The sequence below is a fragment of the Dromiciops gliroides genome, chromosome 1 (assembly GCF_019393635.1).
Source record: "Dromiciops gliroides isolate mDroGli1 chromosome 1, mDroGli1.pri, whole genome shotgun sequence".
Taxonomy (NCBI): Eukaryota; Metazoa; Chordata; class Mammalia; order Microbiotheria; family Microbiotheriidae; genus Dromiciops; species Dromiciops gliroides.
The window spans coordinates 18,095,659-18,120,855 of record NC_057861.1 but is presented as its reverse complement, the minus strand read 5'-3'; the positions used below and the strand labels follow the sequence as shown (position 1 = coordinate 18,120,855).

Here is a 25,197-nt window from a genome sequence, read left to right as displayed (position 1 = left end):
ATGTTACTAGCAATGGAATCAGTGAGTCAAAGGGCGTGACTATTTTTGTAACTTTTACTGTGCACTGATGATAGATTCTCTCTAAAATGATTCTCCAAGTTAGCACAAGATAAGTTTGATTTAAACCAAATGAAGAGAGCTAAAGTCTGCTATCTGTGAACGAAGGGAGTTTGATGCCATAATACTAGGGAAATAAATATCATGGTATTGACTTCCATGACTTTATGATGTTGCATCCCATGACAGCCAGGGCTGATATTTCAGTTTCTCAACCAGGGCCGAATATGCTGGAAAATCACTCCTACCCAGTTGTCAGCCCCTCACTTTCTCTCAACTCCCTCTGCACCCCCCCACCCCCCCCAATATCTAACTTGCTGCCAGGGCCTGCTGATTTCACCTTTATAGCATCCTCTCAATCCATTCCTTTTTCTATTTTGACACTGCTCCCTGGGGCAGGCCCTCGTCACCTCACACCATCACTACTGCAATAGCCAATGGGCTGGTGGTCTCCCCATTCCATTCCATCTACTGTTCAGCTGTCAATGTGATCTTCAAGCACAGGTCTGACCACGGTCATCTCCATACTCAATAAATTCCAGTGGCTTCCAATTATCTTTAGGATCAAATATAAAAACCTGTCTGCCATTCAAAGGCCTTATTACACTGTATCTCTTCCTGCTTTTCCAGTCTTCTTAAATCTTACACTCACACTGTCTCTGCCCTCCCCCTTACTCTGTGATCCAGTGACACTCAGCTCCCCTCTGACATTCTGGGAACTCTGTCACCCACCTCAGGAACAAGAGTGATACCAAACACCTGTAAATAGGCAAGTGCTTAATTTGTATTAAGAGAAAGAGAATGGAACCTACAAACTACAGTCCACAAAGCTTGACATCAATTCCAGACAAAATCAAAGCAAGTATTATTAAAGGGATGGTTTACAGAGTGTGTAAATATCTCATGATCATTGACCCAAAATAACTTCATCAAGAAAACTAATCTTATTTCTTTTTTGACAAGGTTACTACACTGGTGGATCAGGGAAACACTATGGATTTGCTCTAATTTACCTGGATTTTAACAAAGCAGTTGCTGAAATATCTTATGCTTCACGAATTTGCGTGTCATCCTTGCGCAGGGGCCATGCTAATCTTCTCTGTATCGTTCCAATTTTAGTATATGTGCTGCCGAAGCGAGCACGAAATACCTTATGCTATTCTTGTGTAACAGATGGCAACTTGGGGGCTCTAATTAGCTCCAGAGAAAAGGTGGATGGTCAGCTCCAAAGGGATGTGACCTGCGACTGCTTTCCAGAATGGCTGGACCACTTCTCAGCTCCACCTACAGCAAACACAGCTTTGGGGTGTCATGTCCTGTTTCCTGTGCTGTCTCACACAGTAATTTAATTCCGACTTGATTTTTCATGTATTTATGTCTTTTCTCCCCACCAGAGTATGTGCTCCCTAAAGGCAGGATCCTGGGCCCTAGGGATCTCTGCCCAGCCTTGTGCTCTTTAGCATTCTTCTCAATTATTTGGATAAAAGCACGTTTATCAAATTTGCAGATGGTACAAAGCTGGGATGGAAAGATAACACACAAAAAGTCAAAGTTGGTACCCCAAATATTGTGGGCTGTATTAAACAAGACCTTATTTAATAGGGATAAGTGAAAAGCCGGATTATCTAGCAGTTTGGAGGGGGGAGGGGGAGAGAGAAACAATCCTCATGGCAAGCTCAATGAGTTACCAGCTGAGAAAGAATGTCAAGGAAGGGTGATATTTCCACTATACTCTTCCCTAGTTAGAACACTTTTGGGCCTTTTAGGCAGCCAAGTGGCAGAGTGAATAGAGTGCTGGGCCTGAACTCAAATACTGCCTCAGTTTCCTCAACTGTAAAATGGGGACAATACTAGCATCTAATTATCTAGGTTGTTATGAGGATCAAATGAGATATTTATAAAGCACTCAGTGTCTGTTGGTGCTAGATGAATGCTTATTTCCTCACTAATTACCCGCTTTATTGTGCCTGTTAAATGATAATAATAATAATAATAATAATAATAATAATAATAAATGCTTGTTTGCTTCCTTCCTTTCTTCCACATATTTAAAAAGGCTGGAGAGTTTTCAAGGGAGGGCATTAAGTTGTGAAGGACCTGGGAGGTTTACGCTGGCACAACAAGAAGCCTTGGACAGGAGAGGTGCTACCAAATGTTGGAAGAGTTGTCAATCAGAAGAGGGATCTGTCTGCTTTTGCTTGGTCCCAGAGGCCAGCCTGGGAGCAATGGGTGGCTTGATAAAAACAGACACTTTGGGGGCAGCTAGGTGGTGCAATGAATAGAGCACCGGTCCTGGATTCAGGAGGACCTGAGTTCAAATCAAATCAAATCAAATCAAATCAAAACTTGACACTAACAGTGTGACCCTGGGCAAGTCACTGAACCCAAATTTTCTCACCAAAAACAAAACAAAGAAACCAAAACAGAAACTTTGTAAAAAGGCAAGTAGACGACTGTGAAAGGTGGGAGAGTGGTGGTGAGGGGGGGGCCCTCCCCTCACTGGAAGTCTTCAAACAGGGGCTGCTAGGCAGGTCCAATGCAAGGGAATGGTGATATGCCCCAGAACAACCTTTTTTCCTGAAGACTTTTAAATTGCTCTTTCACTGTACAGTTCTGATCTGAATTCATTTAATTTATTTCTTTACTAGAACTATGTTCTCCTCTGAAAGAATGTTCACACAGGTTCTTACAGACCTAAGGAAGACAGAGCTTGCTGCCAGAAGTCCGACCCATTTTTAAGCAAACTCCATGATGATTCCATGTGTTTAGATGGGCTCCATTCATTTTCTTCAAAACAGTTTCCCTGTGGCAAGTATTTCTCAGGGGGATGTTTCCTTTTACAGTTCCAAGGCTTTGATTTTTTTCCATTACGCCACTTGTATTTTATAGAATGGTTTACTTAGCAGCAGAGGCGCTTCACTGAAATTCTCAAAGAACCCTTCTGGGGCCCACTGTCACAAGAGTTTCCTTCTGTTCCTGCCAATCCTAGATCTCAAATCAAGACAAACTTCCACTGAAAATTTCTGATTCTTGGAGAAAATTCCATCCTAAAGCTCCCCTTCATTCTACCAACTCTTTGCATTTGGTTTTGGGCTCTTTTCCCTGTTCAGGGCTGATACTGTTCAGCAATTTGTTTCATGAAAAATCATACTTTTAGAAAATGGCTTACCCTTATTGCCCTGCCAAAAAAAGAAAAGAAAAGAAAAGGACTTGGCTAGATTTGAATGCAGGAAGATAAGTCTTCCTAACTCTAGGTCTGGTGTTCTTTCTAGTCACTGCAGCACCTAGTTGACCCCTCAAACGAGAGAACAGATTTCTAAGCCCTTACCTGGCCCCCTCCTGCCTTTCCAATGTTCTTGCTCCTTACTCTCTGACTCAGGGACACTGACCTCCTGGCTCTTCCATGAACAAGAGACTCCATTCTCTGCTCTGGGCTGCTCTCGAGCTGCTCTCCCATGTCAGGGACACTCTCCTCTCCTCTCCTCTCCTCTAACTACTGACCACTCTGGCCCTGCTTAAGTTCCACCTAAAATGCCACCTTCAGCAGGAAGCCTTTCCCAACTCTTTTTAATTCTAGTGTCTTCCCTCTGTTAATTATTTCCTATTTATCCTGGATAGAGCTTGCTTTATATATATTTATTTGGATGTTGTGTCTTCCATTTCATTGTAAAGTCTCTGGCTTCTTTTTGTAAAACAAGGTCAATAATAGCATCTAATTACCAAAGTTGTTAAAGAAAGCAAGGTGGTACGGTAGATGCAACACTGGGCCCAGAGTCAGGAAGATTCAATTTCATGAGTTCAAATCAGGCCTCTGACACTATGTGACCTTGAGCAAATGACTTTACCCTACTTTCTTCAATTTCCTAATCTGTAAAATGAGCTGGAAAAGGAAATAGCAGACCACTTCAGTATCTTGGGCAAGAAAACCCCAAATGGTCAAGGAAAAAATATTACAGGCAGCCAGAAAGAAATAAAGTTCTATGGAGCCACAGTCAAGATAACACAAGATTTAGCAGCTTCTACATTAAAGGATCAGAGGGCTTGGAATATGATATTCTGGAGGGCAAAGAAACTGGGCTTACAAGCAAGAATCACCTACTCAGCAAAAGTGAGTATAAGCCTTCAGGGGGAAAAAGGGGGCATACAATGAAAGAGAGGACTTTCAGGCATTCTTGATGAATAGAAAATCTGACTTTCAAATACAAGACTCTCAAGAGAAGCATAAAAAAAAGTAAACAAGAAAAGGAAATAAGGCATTTAATAAGGTTAATAATGTTTACATTCCTAGATGATACTTGTAACTTCTAAGAACTTTGTTAAGGCAGTTGGAAGGAGTATATATAGACAGAGGGCATAGGTGTGAGTTGAATATGAAGGGATTATATAAAAAAATTAAGGGGTGAGAGAGGAATGCACTGGGAGAAAGGGAAAGGGGGAATGGGATAAATTATCTCACATAAAAGAAGGAAGAAAAAGCTTTTTCAGTGGAGGGGAAGATGGGGAAGGTGAGGGAAGTGCGAGAGTCTTAATTCTCATCAGAATTGGCTCAAAAAAGGAATAACACACACTCAATCATGTATAGAAATCTATCTTACCCTGCAGGAAAGTAGAAAGGGAAGGGGATAAGAAAAATCAGGGCAGGGGGCAGAATAGAAGGGGGACAGATTAAAGGAGAGAGTAGTCAGAAGCAAAACACTTTAGTGAAGGGACAGGGTGAAAGGAGAGAGAAAATAGAACAAATAGGGGTGGGGAATAGGATGGAAAGAAATATAGTTTGCAACAGTAACCGTGAAAAAATTTTTTGAAGGAAGTTTCTCTGATAAAGGCCTTGTTTCTCAAACATAGAGAAATGAGTCAAATTTATTTTAAAAAGCCATTTACCAATTGATAAATGATCAAAATATATGAACAGTTTTCAGATGAAATAATCAAAGCTATCTATAGCCATGTGAAAAAAAATGCTCTAACTTGCTATATTTAAAAAAAAAATTTTATTTAATTATTGCGGGGCAATGAGGGTTAAGTGACTTGCCCAGGGTCACACAGCTAGTAAGTGTCTAGTGTCTGAGGCTGGATTTGAACTTAGGACCTCCTGAATCTAGGGCTGGTACTTTATCCACTATGCCACCTAGCTCCCCCCTTTAACTCACTATTAATTGCAGTGATATAAGCCAAAGCCATTCTGCGGTACTACCTCATATGGTAAAAAGTTTTAACAGTCGGTTAGCGATAATGGAGAGACGCCAGTTTTTCTTTAAGGACCACCCTTTTGGGGAGGAGACTAATGGCATGAGCTACGCATGCCAGTCGGCCTGCTAGCACTCCACTTCCAGGGTGCAAGCTTAAAAGGCAAGGAGAGAACGGAAGTGGGATCTTTTTCTTGCTCTGCTGGTCTCCTGACTGCGCTGTACTCCAGACGCTGACTGGAGTTCGACTAGGCCCGGCTTGCGGTTAGCAGCAGCACTCGCTTGACACGGTCTCTCTCTCTCTCCCCCAAGGGGGCCTTGGGCTTTTGGTGAGTTTTATACAGAATATGGACTAAGCTTAGACTTAAGATGATTTGTTTTGTATTTCTACTTTCCTATCCCTCTAATCAACATCACCTGGTAACTACCATACAATAAAAGCTCTAACTAGAAAACCAGAAGCTTCTTCCATTTACTAGTCTGGGAGATAAATTAAGGGAAAGGTTAAAGAGGGGAGATTTATGATCTAATACCCAATTTTAAATCTCACACTCATACCTACTGGATTGAATAATAGGACAGAAGAGGAAAATGACAAATATTGTAGGGGATGTGAGGAAAATGAGACATTAATGCACTGTTGGTGGAGTTGTAAACTGATTTGACCATTCTGTAGAACAATTTGGAACTATGGCTAAAGGGCTATAAAACCAAGCATACTTTTTAGCCTAGCAATACCATTACTAGGTCGGTATCCAAAAAGAGATAAAAAACAAAAAGGAAAAGAACCTATATGTAAAAAAATATTTATAGCAGCTTTTTTTTTTTTGGTGGCAAAGAATTGGAAATTGAGGGGATGCCCATCAAGTGGGGAATGGCTGAACAAACTGTGGCATGCCATTATGATGGAATACTATTGTGCTATAAGAAATGATGAGCAGGATGCTCTCAGAAAAACCTGGAAAGACTTACATGAGCTGATATAAAATGAAATGTACTGTGTACAAAGTAACAGCAATATGTAAGATGATCAGCTGTGAATGACTTAGCTATTCTAAGCAATACAATGATCTAAAACAACTCTGAAGCACTTAATGATGAAAAAATGGATCCAGCCCCAGAGAAAGAACTGATGGTATCGGAACGCAGACTGAAGCATACTTAAAAAAAAAAAAAAAACCTGCTTTATTTTTCTTGAGTATTTTTTTTGGTCTGTTTTCTTTCACAACATGACTAATATATAAATATTTTGCATGACTACTCATATATAATCTATACTGAATTGCTTGCCTTCTCAAGGGGGGAGTGGGAGGGGGAGGAAGGAAGGGAAAAAATATGGAACTCAAAATTCTTAAAACAAATGTTAATTTTTTTTTTACATGTAACTGGGGAAAAACAAATTACTAATTTTTTTTTTTTTGGTGAGGCAATTGGGGTTAAGTGACTTGCTTAGGGTCACACAGCTAGTAAGCGTTAAGTGTCTGAGGCCAGATTTGAACTCAGGTACTCCTGACTCCAGGGCCGGTACTCTATCCACTGCGCCATCTAGCTGCCCCTAAATATATTTTTAAAAAGAAAGAAAACCCCAAACGGGGTCACAAAGAGTTGGACATGATTGAAATGACTAAACAACAACAACCAAAGTTGTGAAAATTAAATGAGACGTTTATAAAGCACTTTTACAAGGCACATAGTTGGTAGTTAATATATGAAGTACTGTGAAATCCTAAGAGCGAACAGCTGCTGTTATTAATTATTATTTCGTGATGAGACTTTCTGAACTTTAAGCCAAAGAGAGATGTAACATGATGAGGAAAAAGAACTTGGCTGAAAGGCTAACATTACCACAAAGAATTTCATATCCATGAATATGCTGGGGACATGACAGGCAGAATGAGCCCCAGACTTGTTATTGCAAAGAAATGCTTAAATCCTAACTCTGTGACTTCTAAACTGTGATATCGAATATATCATTTAGCCTTCCAAAAAAAAAAAAAAAAAAGGATAAAGGGGGTCCTGAAAGCAAAAAGCTGGAGAAGGAATGAGTAAAACATTTACTGTGTGCAAAGCATGGGGGCCACAGAGAAAAGACTGCTCTCAAGCTCACATTCTAATGTGATGCTGGTCCTCTAGAGCTCAGGGATAAAGAGCAAGCACTTAATGAATCCACTTCATTCATTCCTCCTGACTTGTTCCACTTAGCCTGCAAATGTAACTGATCTGATATGGAGTCTAAAAAAATGACCAACACTTAACCATCTATCACATTCTCTTTCCTCTCTTTCATGGCTATGCTTCCAGAAAGCAGAGTCTGCATGCATTTCCTCACCAGACACTCTGCAATTCTTTGCTGGCTTCCCTCTCCACCATTCCAATAAAGCTGCAATCCTTCAAGGTACCAACGCCCTCACCTCTTCATTTCCAAATCCAATGGCTTTTATTGAGTTTTCAGCAAACCTCATTTTCTATGGCATCGGACAACCCTGAGCATCTTCTCTGAAGTACTTTCCTCTTCCTTGAGCTTCTGTGATGTTGCCCTTTGTCTCTCCTCCTCCTCCTCCTCCTTCCTTTGACCCATCCACCTCTTCTGCTAGGTTTTCTTCCTCTCATTACCCAGCATGAACATTCTCCAATGCTCTAATGTTGGCTTCATCTCTCTCCACACTACTGCACTGTTTTGTTGGGTTTTTTTTTTTTTTGGTTGTTGTTGTTTTTAGTGAAGCAATTGGGGTTAAGTGACTTGCCCAGGGTCACACAGCTAGTAAGTGTTAAGTGTCTGAGGCCTGATTTGAACTCAGGTCCTCCAGACTCCAGGGCTGGTGCTCTATCCACTGTGCCACCTAGCCGCCCCTGCACTGTATTTTTATTAATTTGTTAAATATTTCCCAATTGCATAGTAATCTGGTTCCCTTGCACTTGGGCCTGGAAGGGGGTTGCAAATGTGACATCTTTGCACTATGTCGTGCTTCTAATAATTATCAATAACTTGTATGGTTCTAAAATACCTACAGTGAACAGATAGCAAAGGTATATCTCATTGCACATTCTGCCTTTCTGTGCCATGAAACAGCATCTGGGCAAAAGACTCTAAAGGGGAATAAAGAAGATTTAGAAAACTCCAAGCCAGAATTAGACTTCAAAACAAACAAAACCCAACTTATATAGTTCACTGTACTTTCATGAGCTTTCTCAATGAAAATGGTAAAGAAATTTTTAAAAAGAATATACTTGGGGGGTCTAGATTTCCCAAATGGTAAATACATAACGGGCAATCCACCCTTAGAAGAAGGCAGAAAGGAGCAGCAAGAGTCTGAAGGAGTCGTCATAGTTGATGATCAGAGGATTCAGAGACTCATTTACAGTAAAAGGACAGAACTGGATTAGAGCAGGTGTGTGTGTGTGTGTGTGTGTGTGTGTGTGTGTGTGTGTGTGTGTGTGAGAGAGAGAGAGAGAGAGATCCCTCTCAGAATAAAGTTTGTAAATGTGTAAGATAAAACACATGATTACAAAGGAAGCCAATATTAACAAATTATAGTCATCAAAATATTTTTCTTAAAATGCAACTAGGGGAGGGGCAGCTAGATGGTGCAGTGGATAAAGCACAGACCCTGGATTCAGGAGGACCTGAGTTCAAATCTGGCCTCAGACACTTAACACTTACTAGCTGTGTGACCCTGGGCAAGTCACTTAACCCCAGTTGCCTCACCCCCCCCCCCAAATAAATAAATAATTAAAGATTAAAAATGCAACTAGGGGGCACTTACGTGGCACAGTGGATAAAGCACCAGCCTTGGATTGGGAGGACCTGAGTTCAAATCTGGCCTCAAACGCTTGACACTTACTAGCTGTGTGACCCTGGGCAAGTCACTTAACCCTCACTGCCCAGAAAAAAATAAAATAAAATGCAACTAGTTTGTGGACCCTAGATTTAGAACTCTCGAACTTAATGCTTTCTAAAGTGCTTTCCAGTTCTAAATTCAACAGCATATAAGAACAGGGGGTGCAGAGAGTGGGTAATATCTGCCATATGACTCTAAGTTGTAAGTCATAGATGTGGAATTTGAACCCAGATCGTCAGACTTCAAATGCACCACACCACCACATGATATAATGATCAAAATAAGGCATATTCCATCCATGATGGTGGCATTGCCATTGACACTATAAAGACAAACCTGTTTAAAATATTTAAAATGGCATCATGTTTAGGCCAACTTTTTCAATGATTTCTCCAAAAAGATTATGTTTGACAGCCTGTTAGGAAACTCCATTGAGAGTGAAGAAGACCAAGAGAGCAATTTCACAATAGCTACCTGACACAGGTTAAACAAGACAGGAATGGGCCTTGCAAGCCTGGTCCATGTCCAGCCGGTACCCTTGAGTTATTTGAACAACCCTGTCTACTACAAGATTCCCAGATTCTTCTGCTTAACAGGCTTTCAGCCCTGTGGTTTGTGTTTATCATCTGTGTTGTAACTACATTTATTACTTTTATATTCTATATTTTTTAGAGAATTAAAAAAAAAGGTTGGTGGATTTTCTGGAGTTGAATGCTCATTACTCATGAATATAGATATGTGGCTTTAGACTTCCAAAGTACTTTCCTTACTACAAACCTCTAAATTGGGTAGTGCAAGTACTGGTAATCCCATTTTGCAGATAAGGAAACTAAAGTTTCTAAGAAGCTAAGTGACTGGCCTATGACAAGAAAGCAGTAAGGGGAAGCTGTCAGTAATGGCCCTGATAACAGTTTCGGTCCCTTCAGTGATGAGGCCAAGTAAGGTAATGAAGAGGTCATTTGCTCAATGGAAATTGTTTATATCATCCCACACAAACCACAAATTCTTCACTATACCTCTCTGCCATCCCCAATACCTTCCTTTGCCCTAATAAGACAAAGACTTACCACAAAGTCCTCTCACACCCAAGTTTACATTCCTCACTCCCCAAGATTTTTAGAACCACACTTGTTTTTTAATAATGGTTTTACTGTCAAATATATCTATTTCTGGCCACTTTATGGGCAAGTGCTAATAACACGTATCCTGTTAAAAGCATGCCAAAGAGAGACACAGAGATGACTGTTCTTTAACATGACTCTTTTGGCCTTCCAACTATACAATGAGAATATTCTTGTCTACCCTCCAGACCAGGCAAGGAGGACTCAACATAGATCATGACTTAGCTAGGCCTTTTCTCATCGGCACTGACCACACAAATTGTTACCACATTTTTCAACTGGGACTCAGATTTGCTCTGAGGGAAGAACTTACAGGGGCTATACCAAGTCTTTTGCTATAATGAATTTTTGGTTTGCTTTAATCCTCATTTTGGTTGCTATACTTCTACTAATGGAACCAAAGATCAAATTCATTTTTTTTTCATGCTGAACTTGCAGGCAATTTAATCTAGCTGCACATTCCTTGTTCAAAACTGTACATTTATCCTTACAATGTTTCCCCACTTTAGATCTGGCCTATTATTCTGGCCTGTTCCTATCTTTAAGACTCCTCAATTCATTATCCGAAACATTTATCTCTGCTATCTTTGCATCATCCATGTTAATGCTAAACGTGTGACCTCTGTCTTCATCACTCACCGATTAACAATATGGAATGAAACATATCCAAGGACAAAATCCTGTAGCTGCCTACTATTAAAGAATTTCTAAGATTAACATCAGTTCATTAATGAACACTTTTCAGTACAAATTATTCAAACAGTGGCCTCTTGTCCATCAGGGTATAACGAAAAATATTGCTCAAACACCTTTTTGGAAACCAGATGTTATATATTTTCATAATCTACCAGCACAGTAATGTGTGTGTTTGTTTTTTAATCAGATTGTGCTAAACAAGGGAACAGTATCATCTCTCACAGCAACAATTCCAACTTCTGGGAAGGGTGCAGACAGCTCCTGCCTTCTGAACCAAGGATCTCCAGTTCACTTATTATTCCCCCAGATTGCTCTGCATGTGGGAAATGACCATGGCATCTAGTTTTCCACAGTACTGGGCCTGCACATTATGTTCTTTTGTAGGGTCAGAGGCCCAACTATAAGAGAGGCACAGCATTGGAAGAAAGGAAATTCTTGACAATGCCTTTTTTCTTTTGGTGAGCCAATTGGGGTCAAGTGACTTGCCTAGGGTCACACAGCTAGTAACTGTTAAGTGTCTGAGGCCAAATTTGAACTCAGGTCCTCCTGACTCCAGGGCCAGTACTCTATCCACTGCACCACCTAGCTTCCCCAACAGTGCCTTTTTAATTAGAAAGCAGAAGTGGCTAGAGGAGAGAAGCTGTAGAGAAGAGAGTCTGAGCTTGGGGCTACAGTACAATTCTGTTGGATGCTCTAAATGGAAAGTGTAAGACAGGAAATCCACTAACAATGCCTGCCTGCTCTGGTCCTTATAGGACCCAGTAACAATAGCCTAAAACAAATTCTACAGAACCACAGAGTCAGCAGCTGGGGAGTACGATCCCTACCTGACAAGTAGATATTTAGCTTCTGCCTTGAAGATTTCTAAGGGGGTAGTTCTAAGCATTGGGAAGTTCTGTGACCTCAAGCCAACTTCCATCTAACATTCCCCTGGCACTGGGACCATCAAGAACAAGTCTATCCCTCTTCCCCATGCCAACCCTTCAGATAAGGGGCCCAATTATCATGTCCCCCTGAGTCTTCTCTCTAGGCTCAACATGGCCAGTTCCTCCAGATCTACATACGACATGGATAGGACATTCACCATCCTGGCTGCCTACCTCTGGAGTCAAGAACTGGATCCAATACTCCACATGAGGTTGGACAAAGGCAGCACAGTGAAGCTATCTTTTCCCAACTGGAAACCCTGCCTGTCCCCAAATCACCCAAGACTACAGTATCTATGAGTAGGGATGACAAGACTTTTCTTATAATCACTTAATTAGAATGAAATGTAATGACAGTCATAATTAGTCAATAAACATTTATTAGGAGGTCACTACCCCCCAGCCAGGCAATGTGCTAAGCACTGGCTGATACAAAAAGGGCAAAAGACAGTTTCTGCCCTCAAAGAGTTTACAATCTAATAAGTGAGATGGTGAGCAAACAAATATGTACATATAAATGATCTGCAGGACAAATTGGAAATGATTAACAAAGGATTAGAACTGTTAAAAATAACTGGAAACAAACTTCTAAAGAGCACTGACTGGATTATCAAGTTTAAAATTTAAAGGGGCACTGTTTCCAAAGATTTATATAAACAAATGCCTTAGGCTGTTGCTCAGTGGTTAACCTCTTTCACTGACAAATCTATTTGTTGAACAGGTAGAGAAAAGCCTAACCAGAAGAGCTGGCTTTGGCAGCTCCTGACAAAGTAGAATGGGTGAAACGTGGAAGAAAGTTTTTGCCTCTTGGGCCACAGAATGAGGACGGCCCAAGAAAAAAAAGCCAGAGACAGAGTTGTTCCAAGATATTAACATAAGGATCAGGAGAATGCTCAAACCCTATGCCAAGGTCCAGGCTTGCTTTTTACAAGCCTCGCTAAGCCAGGGGGGAAAATCTGGTTTTTCTCCAATAGGCTAAGTTACCAGGGAGGAGATTTCAGTTACATAATTCACTTACTTTATTTTTATCCATGAGTAACACAATGAAAGAAATTCCCCTAACTTCTGAGGAGGCCACCAAATAGTCACATTTCAGAGGTAGTAAAATGACAAATTGTCTGCTTTCACTCTAAATGAAAACTGAAAGTGCAAATAACTGATTTGAAAAGGAAGAAAATTGATGATTACTGTCTTTGAAAAAAAGACAAACAAAATCAGACCTGTAATTTCACTGGCAGAAAGAACTCCTAATGGGGAAACTCTCTCTCTACCAACAGAAACTGGCACCTGCTCTGAAACTTATAGTATTAAGAGTTCTCACGACATTAAAAGGTTAAGTGACTTGTCCAAGGTCACAAAGCCAGTATGTATCAGGGGTAGAACTTGAACTCTGGTTGAAGCTATGTTTAGCATATGGGAGCCATTTATGAGAAGAATACTGAACAAATTGCTTCTCAAGAGCTCAGAGGATTAAACAAGATAAAATGAAAGAATCAGTGAAAAAAGGATTAAGCATTTACTATGAGCTTGCTTTTCTAGACAGCCACTGACAATAATTCCAGAATCACCAAATGGGAGATAGTTTACACTCATTCTCCAAGAGGTCAATAGAACCAGGAGAAAAAGTCACAAGTTGCAAAGAAGCAAATTGAAGCTTGTTAAGAAAAGCTTCCTGACAATTTTTGCTATATGACAGTGGGATGGGTTCACCATAATAACCAGTGTATTTCCCCTCACTAGAGATCTTCCATCAGTCTGAGGGACTGTTTGCTGGTCAGGTAAAAGGGGAATTCTTGTTCAGGTGTGGGTTGGACTAGATCGTTCCTGCCTTTCAAAGCTCTGAGTTTGTGTTCAGAGAGGGGAACTTTAAAATTCGAAATCCCATTAAACATTTATTCAAATTTTACTCTTTTATATTAAAGATACATTAGGGGGCAGCTAAGTGGCGCATTTCATAAAGCACTGGCCCTGGATTCAGGAGGACCTGAGTTCAAATCCAGTCTCCAACACTTGACACTTACTAGCTGTGTAACCTTGGGCAAAGTCACTTAACCCTCACTGCCCTGCAAAAAAAAAAAAAAAAGATACATTACATTATGAAAATCTTATCTAATACAATCCAGTGAGCAAGTAAGGGCCTACTAACCACTGAGACAAAGAAAGAAAGAAAGAAAGAAAACCAGTTCTTCACCTTGTCTCTTCTATCGAAGAGACACAAGACACATCTAAAGTACATATAAGATTATCGCAGAGGGACAAAGCACCAGCTAGAGGGGCATCAGAAAAGGAAGGGCAAATGAGCTGAGAAAATACTAGGGATTTAAAAAGGTGGATGTGAAGATGGAACATAATATGGGGGGCAGAGTGTCCAAAGGCATGCAAGTGAAAGATGTAATGTACTATGGGGAATATAAAATGGACCTGTTTGGTCTGAAGCAGAAAAATTTAACAGAAGCTTAGAAAATCATGCTGAAGATAGATTGTTAAAGCAAAGGAATAAACAGAGCTTTCCTTAAAATAAGTATTATCTATCCCAAACCAAGAGTCAACATTATCTGTAATGGAAGTAAGCTAGGGGCCTTTCCGATAAAATCAAAGCTAAAACAAGGATGTTAGTTATCACCATTACGACTGAATATAGAGCTAGAAGTGTGAGCTGTAGCAATAAGACAAGAAAAATGAATTGAAAGAATGGGTAAGAAAGGAGGAAACACAATTATTTTTGCAGATGATATGACAGCTTAGAGAAACCTGAGAAGAGTCAATTTTAAAACGAATTAAAACAATTAACAACTTCAACAGTTACAGGATATAAATTAAACCCAGGGAAATCATCAGTACTTTTGTATATTACCACAAAATCTAGGAGAAAGGGGCAATTTAAAATAACTATAGAAATTATAAAAATTCTTGGGAGTCTACCTGCCAAGACACAGAGGAAGTATATGAACACAATTTCAAAACACACTTTACATAGAGATCTAAATTGAAAAATATTAATTGCTCATGGGTAGGCCAAGCCAATGTAATAAAAAAAGACAATATCATCTAAGTTACTTCTCTTAGTGCCACATCAACTGAGATGCCAAAGGATTGCTTTATGGAACTAGAAAAAAAACAAACTATATTTGAAGAGCAAAAGATTAAGAATATCAAGGGAATAAGTGAAAAAGTGGGACGAGGGCCGAGACAGTACCAGATCTCAAACTATAGTATATAGTAGTAATCAATAGAACAATATAGTACTGAGCAAGAAACAGAGAAGAAGAAAGGAAAAGAGAGAGTGAGGGAGGGAAGGAAAAAAGGAAGAAAGAAATAAGCATTTGTTAAGTACCTACTCTATCCCAGGGGCTACACTAAGCACTTTACAGATATTATCTCAGAACCATCCTGGGAGGTGGGCACTAAATTATAACCTTCATTTTACAGCTGAGCTGACTGAGGCAAACAAGGATTAAGTGACTTGTCCATTGTCTCAGGTCTTCTTGACACCAGGCCCTGCGCTCTGTGCAATATGGCGCCATCTAGTGGTGGGAGAGCATTAGTCATGCATTATAGAGAAGTAAATAAACACAGTAATTGCCTATTTGATAAATGCAAAGACCCCAGCTACTGGGGCAAGAATCCCCCCATACGTGCTGTTACGGTGACAGAGATGCTCAAGGCACAAACTCAGAAAACTCCAAAACCTGTAAGCCAAGCCTTACAGCTTGGGCACAAATGACTAGAATTTCAGGACTAGAGTCAAATAAGTTTTCATAAATGAAATGAGAGCACTAGAGGAAAATCCTGGAAAAGAACTGGAAAGGGGATTAACAGCTTAGTATAAGTGGTACAAAGCCTTGCCCAAACAATAAACTCCCTGAAAATCAGAGTTCACCTCTCTCCCAGAATGTATTCTTTCCAACTGCTTATTCCACGTGACCTGCTGACCTTCTCGACTCCAACAAGACTAACACAGGGGCAGCTAGGTGGCACAGTGGATAGAGCACTGGCCCTGGATTCAGGAGTACCTGAGTTCAAATCCAGCCTCAGACACTTAACACTTACTAGCTGTGTGAGCCTGGGCAAGTCACTTAACCCCAATTGCCTCACTAAAAAAAAAAAAAAAAAAAAAAAAAAGACTAACACAGAAAATGTCTTTCATCTGAAACATCACATTAATATCATTCCACCCATGGGACTCCCTCAGTTGAGGATCTCATTTTATAATTGACCTAAAAGAATTCTGCCATTCCCTGAGAGCTCCCTCATTCCCCCTCCTCCACATCCCACATAATCTTGTCCCCGACTGTTTCCTTTACACATCTTACATGATGAAGTGGCCCTTCTAATTGTCAAAGCAAATAACTCTACTTGCATCCTTGATCCTTGATCCCATTCCATCTGGTTTTCTCCAGCAAATCCTATCATTCTTTTTATTTTTATTTTTTAAGTGAGGCAATTGGGGTTAAGTGACTTGCCCAGGGTCACACAGCTAGTAAGTGTTAAGTGTCTGAGGCTGGATTTGAACTCAGGTACTCCTGACTCCAGGGCCGGTGCTCTATCCACTGCGCCACCTAGCTGCCCCAAATCCTATCATTCTTACTCTCGTTAATCTTCAGTCTCTCCCTGCCTACTGGTTGTTGACTACAAACATGCCTATGTCTCCCCAAGACTCACTTGATCTGATCATACTAGCTTTCTTCCTTTTCATGGTTAAACTCCTTAAGAAAGTCATCTACACTCAGCGCTTGCTCTCTCTCACTCTCCTTCTCTTCCCTTCTGTCTCCCTCTCCACTGTCTCTATTTCTCTCTCTCTTCTATTTATCCAGTCCTAATCTCTTTCCTGACCTCCCGTCCCACATCACCAACTTGGACATCTCAAACTGGATGTCCCATAAACATGTTAAGCCCAACCTGTCAAAACAAAACTCTATTTCCTTCCAAATCCTCCTCTCTTCCCAACTTCCCTACTCCTGTTAAGGACACCCCCATCCTCTCAGTTAACCAGGCTCTCAACGTCAGCGTCATCCTCCACTCTGTACTTGCACTCACCCCTTACAACAGTGTGTTGTCAAGTCTTATGGTTTTTACCTTTGAATGTCTCTCATACACCTCACACTATCTCCACTGACACAAGTGACATCCAGGTACAGGCTCTCATCCCCTTTATGCAACACTGCAACAGGCTGCTGGCTCGTCTCCCCCAGTCTATCTTGCATTCACCTGCCAAAGTGACTTTCCTAAAACACAGGTCTGAGCAAGTCACTCTATTCAGTTATCTGCAGTAGTTGCCTAATACCTCTAGGATCAGAGTAAAATCCTGTTTGGCTTTTAAAACTCTTTACAACCTACTTTTCCAGTCTTCCTAAAATTGCCTCCTTTCTACATACTTGGGTCCAGGGGCACTGACCTTCTCAGTGTTCCATCTGGCTGGCCAATGTCCTCTCTCCTCATCTCAAGTCCCCCTTCAACAAAAGGATGTCTGCCCCTGCCCATGGTGCCTTCCCTCCAAGATTACCCCCCATTTACACTATAGATAATGTATACATAATGCACATATTTCCATGATGTCTCCCTTAGAGGTCAGGAGCCACATTTTTGCTTTTCTTTGTAACTCACAAAGCTTACCAAAGTGCTTGGCACATAGCAAGCACAATGAATGTTAGCCAACTGACCTGACCAGGTCAGAAAGAAACCACTGTTAAATCAGTTCAACCACAGAAATTTGTATAAAAATGGGTTTAAGGAGAAAAAATTCTGCAAATAGCAGTTTGCATACTAAGGGAAGCCTTGGGCAGGGAAGAGGACAGGAACACTTGGGTGACTCAAAGATAATATTAGCGACAGAGCAAACACTGAACTGAACTGGATAAACACTAATCTGTCTCTTTAAGAAAGAAATGAGGGGGGCAGCTAGGTGGCGCAGTGGATAAAGCACCGGCCCTGGATTCAGGAGTACCTGAGTTCAAATCAGAAACTTGACACTTACTAGCTGTGTGACCCTGGGCAAGTCACTTAACCCCCCATAGCCCTGCCAAAAAAAAAAAAAAAAGAAAGAAATGAGAAGTGGCTACAGTGAAGAGAGGAAGAAGAGAAAGAGAAAAGAGCAAGGACAGCAATAGAAAAGCAGCTGGGGGGGGGGTGTCAAGGATGATTTTGACCCTTGTATTCCTAGCACTGGGCACGGTGCTTGGCATATAGCAGGTGCCAGCTCAACTACTCCTGGAAATTTACTTTTGGTTTCACTCAGTCACCACTCGAAGCTCCCAGCTTACCTTACCATGCCAGAGTGTTCTCAGGGGAAGATAAAAATTAAGAAGATAAACCTGCTTTTGATTAAAACAAAGCATCTTGGCAGAATAGAAATGACAAATTTTAAAGTTGGAAGAGAAATCAGTGGTCATCTAGTTCAAAGGGAATCAACCAATCTTTTCTTAGACACCTTCACTCTGAGTTTTGGGATTATTTACCACTTTGCTCCTCTCTGTTGAGAATCAATTAACATTAAAAAAATCCATAGAAGATAAAAATATCTAAATCCCTAAGTTTCTCATCAGTCTGCAAGTTGTAACCTAATGAAGGTCATGCACTAATCATCACTACATTTAGGCTCACAGCAAAATTTGTTTGTTTGTTTGTTTGAGGTTCTCCTGAATCCAGGGCCCATGCTTGATCCACTGTGCCACCTAGCTGTCCCCATATGAGTGTGTGTGTGTGTGTGTGTGTGTGTGTGTGTGTGTGTGTGTGTGTGTGAGAGAGAGAGAGAGAGAGAGAGAGAGAGAGAGAGAGAGAGAGAGAGAGAGAGAGAATGAATGAGGATTAAGTGATTTGCCCAGGGTCACACAGCTAGTAAGTGTCAAGTGTCTGAGGTCGGATTTGAATTTAGGTCCTCCTGAATCCAGGGCTGGTGCTCTATCCACTGCACCACCTAGCTGCCCCTAAAATGTTTTTTAAATAGAGAAAATGAGGCCAATAATGCTTTTTCTTGAATTAAATATTCATTCCAAGCAAGATACAAAAGTTAATTTGAATAAAACACTGAAGGCAGAAACTTTACTGTCTTCTGAAAAAACAGATAATCTATCAGGAAAGGTACAGTAAGTATTCCTTGGATAATGCAGATTCCTTGATAATCTGATTATCTTCCATAATGTAATGTAATATTCTAAGCTTATGGTATTGGTTCATGGCACGAATGGCCTATTCAAAGTGTGTGAGCAGTGAGAATGGGTACGTGGAAGGCTATATTGAAAATGAGAATGATGCTTTTAAGAGCATGTGACACATTTTCTAGCTCCTATCCCTTTAAAAAGAGTTCAGAAGGGGCAGCTAGGTGGTGCAGTAGGTGGTGCAGTGGATGGAGCACCGGCCCTGGATTCAGGAGTACCTGAGTTCAAATCTGGCCTCAGACACTTAACGCTTACTAGCTGTGTGACCCTGGGCAAGTCACTTAACCCCAAATGCCTCACTTAAAAAAAAAAAAAAGAGTTCAGAAGTGCTGAAGTTAGAAACAAAGGTTTAAGCTTTCCCACAATCTCTGTTAATTAAAGAAAAACTCTGAGCTGAGTTTAAGTGGTTCAATACTCTCATAAAACACAACTCTAAGGGAATTGTTATCTCAGCAGCACCTGCAAATAACCGTGTGCCAAAGAAACCTGTTATCTCTTAGAACTTAAACTCATGAGAAACTCCAAGGCCATTTGTATTGTACATTGTCCTTGAGAACATACGAGCTGGCCTGGTTCCATCTTAGCCTATCATTTCCCCATTAACGGTGGTCTTATCCCAGGCATCAATGAGTCTACTATCCCTGGTCCACAATCAATAACCTTGGGATACAGATGGGTTCCATAAAAACAGGTATTCCTCTAAAATGGTGGGGGGGGGGGGGGAGAAGAGGTGGTCCCGGTGCCACGTGTGTGGAAACCCCTTCCCTTAATGTAACCAATTGATTTGCCACCCCCATGATGTCACCAACCCCATAACCAATGGTATGATTTCTCTACTTGCTCTGTGCTGTTCTTTGTTCAATGCTTATAAAAATGAGTTACACCTTCAATCCTTTGTCTTCAGCAAGAAGCTGAATCAAACCACTGACCCCTATTGGTGGCCTATAATAAACTGTTACTTTGCTCAAAGAGAATGTACCTCAGTCTACTTTTTGTTGAATTTCATGTGACAAAATCTTATTTACAGTGTTTCAACCAGCATTAATTGCCTCAGTTAAATGCCCTTTTTTGGTCACTGGTACTTGACTGCCAAATAAACCGTGGTAGTAAATTCCCATATCCTGTTGTCTTGAAACAGCAGAAACTCTTCTTCATCATCATCATCCTCTGAAAGGCCCTATACGTCTAATTAGCCATGGGCTTGTCCAAAGATTGCTGAATAAGCAATTCCTCTCGTGCCCAGCTGTTCTCTATCCTGAGTGGAGGTACAGTGGTCAGGGAGAGAGCCAGCAGTCTGGCCAGTGCAGGGGAAAATGCAGACAGTCCATTTATGAAGACCATGTACTTACTTTAGCATCTGTTGACTTGGGTGCTCTTTGCAAAGGAGAGAGCAGCCTGCATACTCATTCTCCCATGTCCTCCCATACTTTTTTTTTTTTTAGGGGGGGGGGGGGAGAGGCAGGGCAATGAGGGTTAAGTGACTTGCCCAGGGTCACACAGCTAGTAAGTGTTAAGTGTCTGAGGCTGGATTTGAACTCAGGTCCTCCTGAATCCAGGGCCAGTGCTTTATCCACTGGGCCACCTAGCTGCCCCCTCCCATACATTTTTAGTGTAATACTACCTAGAGTCCAGGGGTTCTTAACCCTTTTTATATCACAAATTCCTTAGGCAGTTTAGAAAAACCAATGGACCCCTTTCTCAGAATCATGTTAAATTATATAAATAGGATTGCGAAGGAACCAATTTTGTTGAAATAGTTATCGAAATATTTTTAAAAACAAGTTTATGGATCCTGGGTTAAGAATCCCTGCTAGGCTCAAGAATCTAGACTCCAGAAGGTTTAGGTAAGTAAGACTTGGTTAGAGGTGTTTGTTTTTTAATTGCATTTAAGAAAGGGCTGTACTTTCCCTTTAAGACCTGGAAAGCCCCCATTACAAGGATGAGGCCTTCCTGAACTACCTCCTCCCATCAACTCTAGGTTAGACAAATTGATTCCCCTAGCTTCTGATTTTGTCCCTCAGAACTTTGGGCCCCTTCCTCCTTACATGTTGGGGAGTGGGAGAGGAGAGACAGCTGTGCCAATTGTAAGTTTCCAAAGCCAGTTTCACAGACAGTAATATGAAAAGTGAGCCTAAGCTGCCTTTTACTAAATGAACATTCAATGAGTATTTTTTATTCGTAGAAAGTGAAGGGAAAACTGGACCAGTGGAACAAGCTCCAAAGGCCAGTGGGTGCAATTTCTCTAGATGTAAGATTATAACCCAATAAAGGCCTCATTTCTCACATATATAGGGAACTAAGCCAAACTGATAAAATTAAGAGCCATTCTCCAGTTGATAAATGGTCAAAGGAGATGAACAGGCAATTTTCAGAAAAGAAATCAAAGCTATCAATAGTCACATGAAAAAATGCTCTAAATCACTACTGATTAGAGAAATGTAAATTAAAACTCTGAGATACCACCTCACACCTATCAGACTGTCTAAAATGACAGAAAAGGGAAATGACAAATGCTGGAGGGGATGTGGAAAAATTGGGATACTAATGCATGCTGATGGATTTGTGAACTAGTCCAACCATTCTGGAAAACAATTTGGAACTATGCCTAAAGGGCTTATAAAATCTTGCATATCCTTTGACCAAGCAATATCACTACAAAATCTGTATCCCAAAGAGATTAGAGAAAAGGGAAAAGGACATATTTGTACAAAGATATTTATAGCAGCTCTTTTGTGGTGGCAAAGAAGTAGAAATCAAGGGGATGCCTATCAATTGGGGAATGGCTGAACAATTTATTTATATGATTGGGATGGAATACTATTGTGTTATAAGAAATGATGAGTAGGATGGGTTCAAAAAATCCTGGAAAGACTTACATGAACTAATCCAAAGTGAAATGAGCAGATCCAGGAGGACATTATACATAGCAACAGCAATATTATAAGGATGATCAACTGTGAAAGACTTAGCCATTCTGATTAAGACAAAGATCCAAAATAATCCCAAAGGATCCATGATGAAAAATGCTATCCAGAAAGAGAACTGATGAACTCTGGGTGCGAGTGAAGCATCCTTTTAAAAAAACTTTTATTTTGTTTGTGTTTTCTTTTGCAATATGGCTAATATGGAAATGTTTTGCATGGCCTCACATGTATAATCTTAATCAAATTGCTTTCCTTCTCAAGGAGGGGGTAGAGGAGGGAGGGAGAGAATTTGGAACTCAAAATTTTAAAAATGATTGTTAAAAATTTTACATGTAATTTGGGAAATACTTAATGAAATAAAAAAAGAAGAAAAAAAGAATCCTTCCTAGGTTGTCTAATATTCTAAATCAGAAGTGCAGCAAACTGGACCATTCCCCCTGTCAGTCTTCATTCTTGCCACATGTTTCTTCACACTGACTGACCCAGGCTGGTCAAGGCACTCTCTTACCATGTATTTCAAACCAAACTCGGGAAAATCCTTGAGAGGGCCCTGCACCAAGGTCTTCTTCCACCACAATCGCAGTTTCCCAATGCTGCTGCCCTTGCTCTCACTGCCCTGACATCCATCCATCTACCATCCTTTCCAGTTTGCAGGACTCCACACCACGGTTCACAGGGTGCATCCAAATGTCTTTGAATATGAACAAATTGCCAAGATTTGCCAAAAGAACTGTGAAGTGCGCCTAGTCCAGGTTCATGCTGGCCCTCAAACTTGTTTTTCTTTCCCTTCTGGGTAAAGGGGACATCATGCCTCTGGTTCCCGTGGAAGGAAAATGCTGAAATAACCAAGTACATTCTGGACTAAGCAGCCACTTCTGCAGCCTGCACAGGCCCAGCTGACTTGTGCATGATCCTTGGAGCAAGCTCTCTGGAAAAATGGGGCAGAAGGGCCAGCCCAAAGACCTTGTTTAGAGCAGAGTTTGCATAGGACAAAATTGGGTAGTATGAACCTGGAAGACTGAGTTAGAGGGAGGTTTGACTATTTCCTAGTCAGGGTAAATTGGGAAGAAATGCAAATATAACAAGCTCAAGTCACAGTAGTGTTAACTTTAGAAAAAAGACTGTAACAATGCAAAGCAATACAATTTTATCAAAACTAGGGAACCCTCTGAACTACTTAAAACATCACTTTAAAGGGAGTCACTTTTCAATAGCATATAAAGAAACCAAGGAACCAGATGAAACCTCTAACTTTAAATTCAGAAAATTTAAAAAGGAAAGCAAAGTAAAAACTATTTCCTGAGAAAACTCTCTTCTGCCCCCTCTTCCTATACAATAATATTAATGATTAATACTTTTCTTTTTGGAGTGGTATAAAAGATGTATCAATTTATTAAATATTCACCTGGCAAGATATTAGCTCAATGGCATCAAGCTTAAATAGAAAGAGGGACCTCTAAACTATATTTAAGGATACCTGCAGGCCACATATTGACTGGAAAACCATGTTATTCCTGTTGTATTTTAATTTATTTTGTTAAGCATTTCCCAATTACAGTTTCATCTGGTCTAGGTTATGCTCAGGTAATGTTGTGGGGCTGCATTTCTGACACCTTTAACCTAGTCCCCTCTGGAACAAGTCATCAGCTGCCATTCCTTTAATGAGATTTACATCAGAGAACACAGCCCTAAACTGATCTGTCTGGCAGCCAGGTCTTTCAACATTAAGAAATAAAAAATCTACAAATAGACTAGGAGGAATTCGGAAGAGTGAGAAACCCCTGACCATTCAACTTCCTTTGAAACATTTTCCAACTTAATATCATCCTACTATGAAAACCATTACAACACTTCTAAGCTATAAACTACATTGACAATGGACACTTTTCTTGGTGTAATTAAATTCAATAGTAAACCTCAAAAGTTTTACGCTAACTTAAGAGAAAATATTATATTTGTAGAACAAATGGGTCACAATTTCTCTCCCAGGTCTTTTCTCCTTGGTCAAAGATATTTTTGGCATTCTGGAAGAGAGCCTAGGAGCTGCTTTTTGAGAAAAATGTTACTGTGGAAAAGAGAGCCAGTCAAATTCTTGGTTAGTGTTTAAATTATAGTACTTGTGCAAGTTTGTATTACATGTGCTTCTCAAACCATTATAATTTTCTACAATTAATAGGTAGAAGTCACAAACACCCAAATAATCTGTATTTTGCCTCTTGGGAATACATGACACGGGAGAATAAATAACCTTAAAAAAAAGGAATCCTTAAAAGATAATGAATCCAAACATAATCAGGCAGCTTTATCCAACAGGTCTATTTGAGCCAATTTTTAAAAGTCTCTTACTCTTAAAACCATGTTAACTTTGGAGAATAAATCCTGTCATTGCACTTTTACAAATTATACCTTGATATGCCTCATACGCCTTTCTACGGCTAAGTACTTAAACACAGAAAGGGCACCAGCAACAAAGCAGGAGTGCAGTGGGATTTTATGTTGGCAGCAACCTTTGAACCCAACCCCTTCATTTTAAAGAGAAAACTGAACTTACATGAACTGATGCTGAGTGAAGTGAGCAGAACCAGGAGAACACTGTATATAGTAACATCAACACTGTGTGATGATCAGCTGTGACAGACTTGGCTCTTCTCAGCAATACAATGATCCAAGACAATTCCAAAGGACTGATGATGGAAAATGCTCTCCACATCCAAAAAAAAAAAAAGAACTCTGGATTCTGAATGCAGATTGAAGCACACTATTTCCACTTTTTTGGTTGTTTTTTGTTTCTTCTTTCTCATGGTTTTTCCCTTTTGTTCTGATTCTTCTCTCACAACATGACTAATGTGGGAATATGTTCAACAGGACTGTACTGTATAACCTCTATCAGATTGCTGGCTGTCTTAGGGAGGGGGAAGAAGAAAAATTTGGAATTCAAAATCTTAGAAAAAGGAATGCTGAAAACTATTTTTACATGTAATTGGAAAAAATTAAATAAAATACTATCAAAAAAATAAAGAGAAAACTGAGGTCCAAAGAAGAGAAATAATTGTGTCAAGGTTATGGTGAATCAAATCAGACGACAGTGACTGCAGGGGAGGGTAAAGTCTAGGGGGCAGAATGTTATATGTAATAATTTGGTAAAAGGATTTACTGACATTTATCTGTGAACCACAAACAGGAATGTTAGGCAATACCCAAACTATTTCTTATTCTCCTAACAGCTCTAGGTTCTCTTACCTAAGAGACTCTTCAAACTCCCTTATGTTTATTTCAACCACTATCATATCAAAT

General features: G+C 40.3%; 1 protein-coding gene and 1 non-coding gene across 3 annotated transcripts in view; both read right to left on the bottom strand.

Moving 5' to 3' along the window:
- SPPL3 (signal peptide peptidase like 3) overlaps window positions 1-25,197 on the bottom strand; it is a 157,815-nt gene that overhangs the window by 58,908 nt on the left and 73,710 nt on the right. The gene's annotated exons all lie outside the window — the stretch shown is intronic.
- LOC122737461 lies at window positions 1,094-1,200 on the bottom strand. The gene has a single exon (XR_006354296.1). It is a non-coding gene; the product is annotated as a U6 spliceosomal RNA (small nuclear RNA).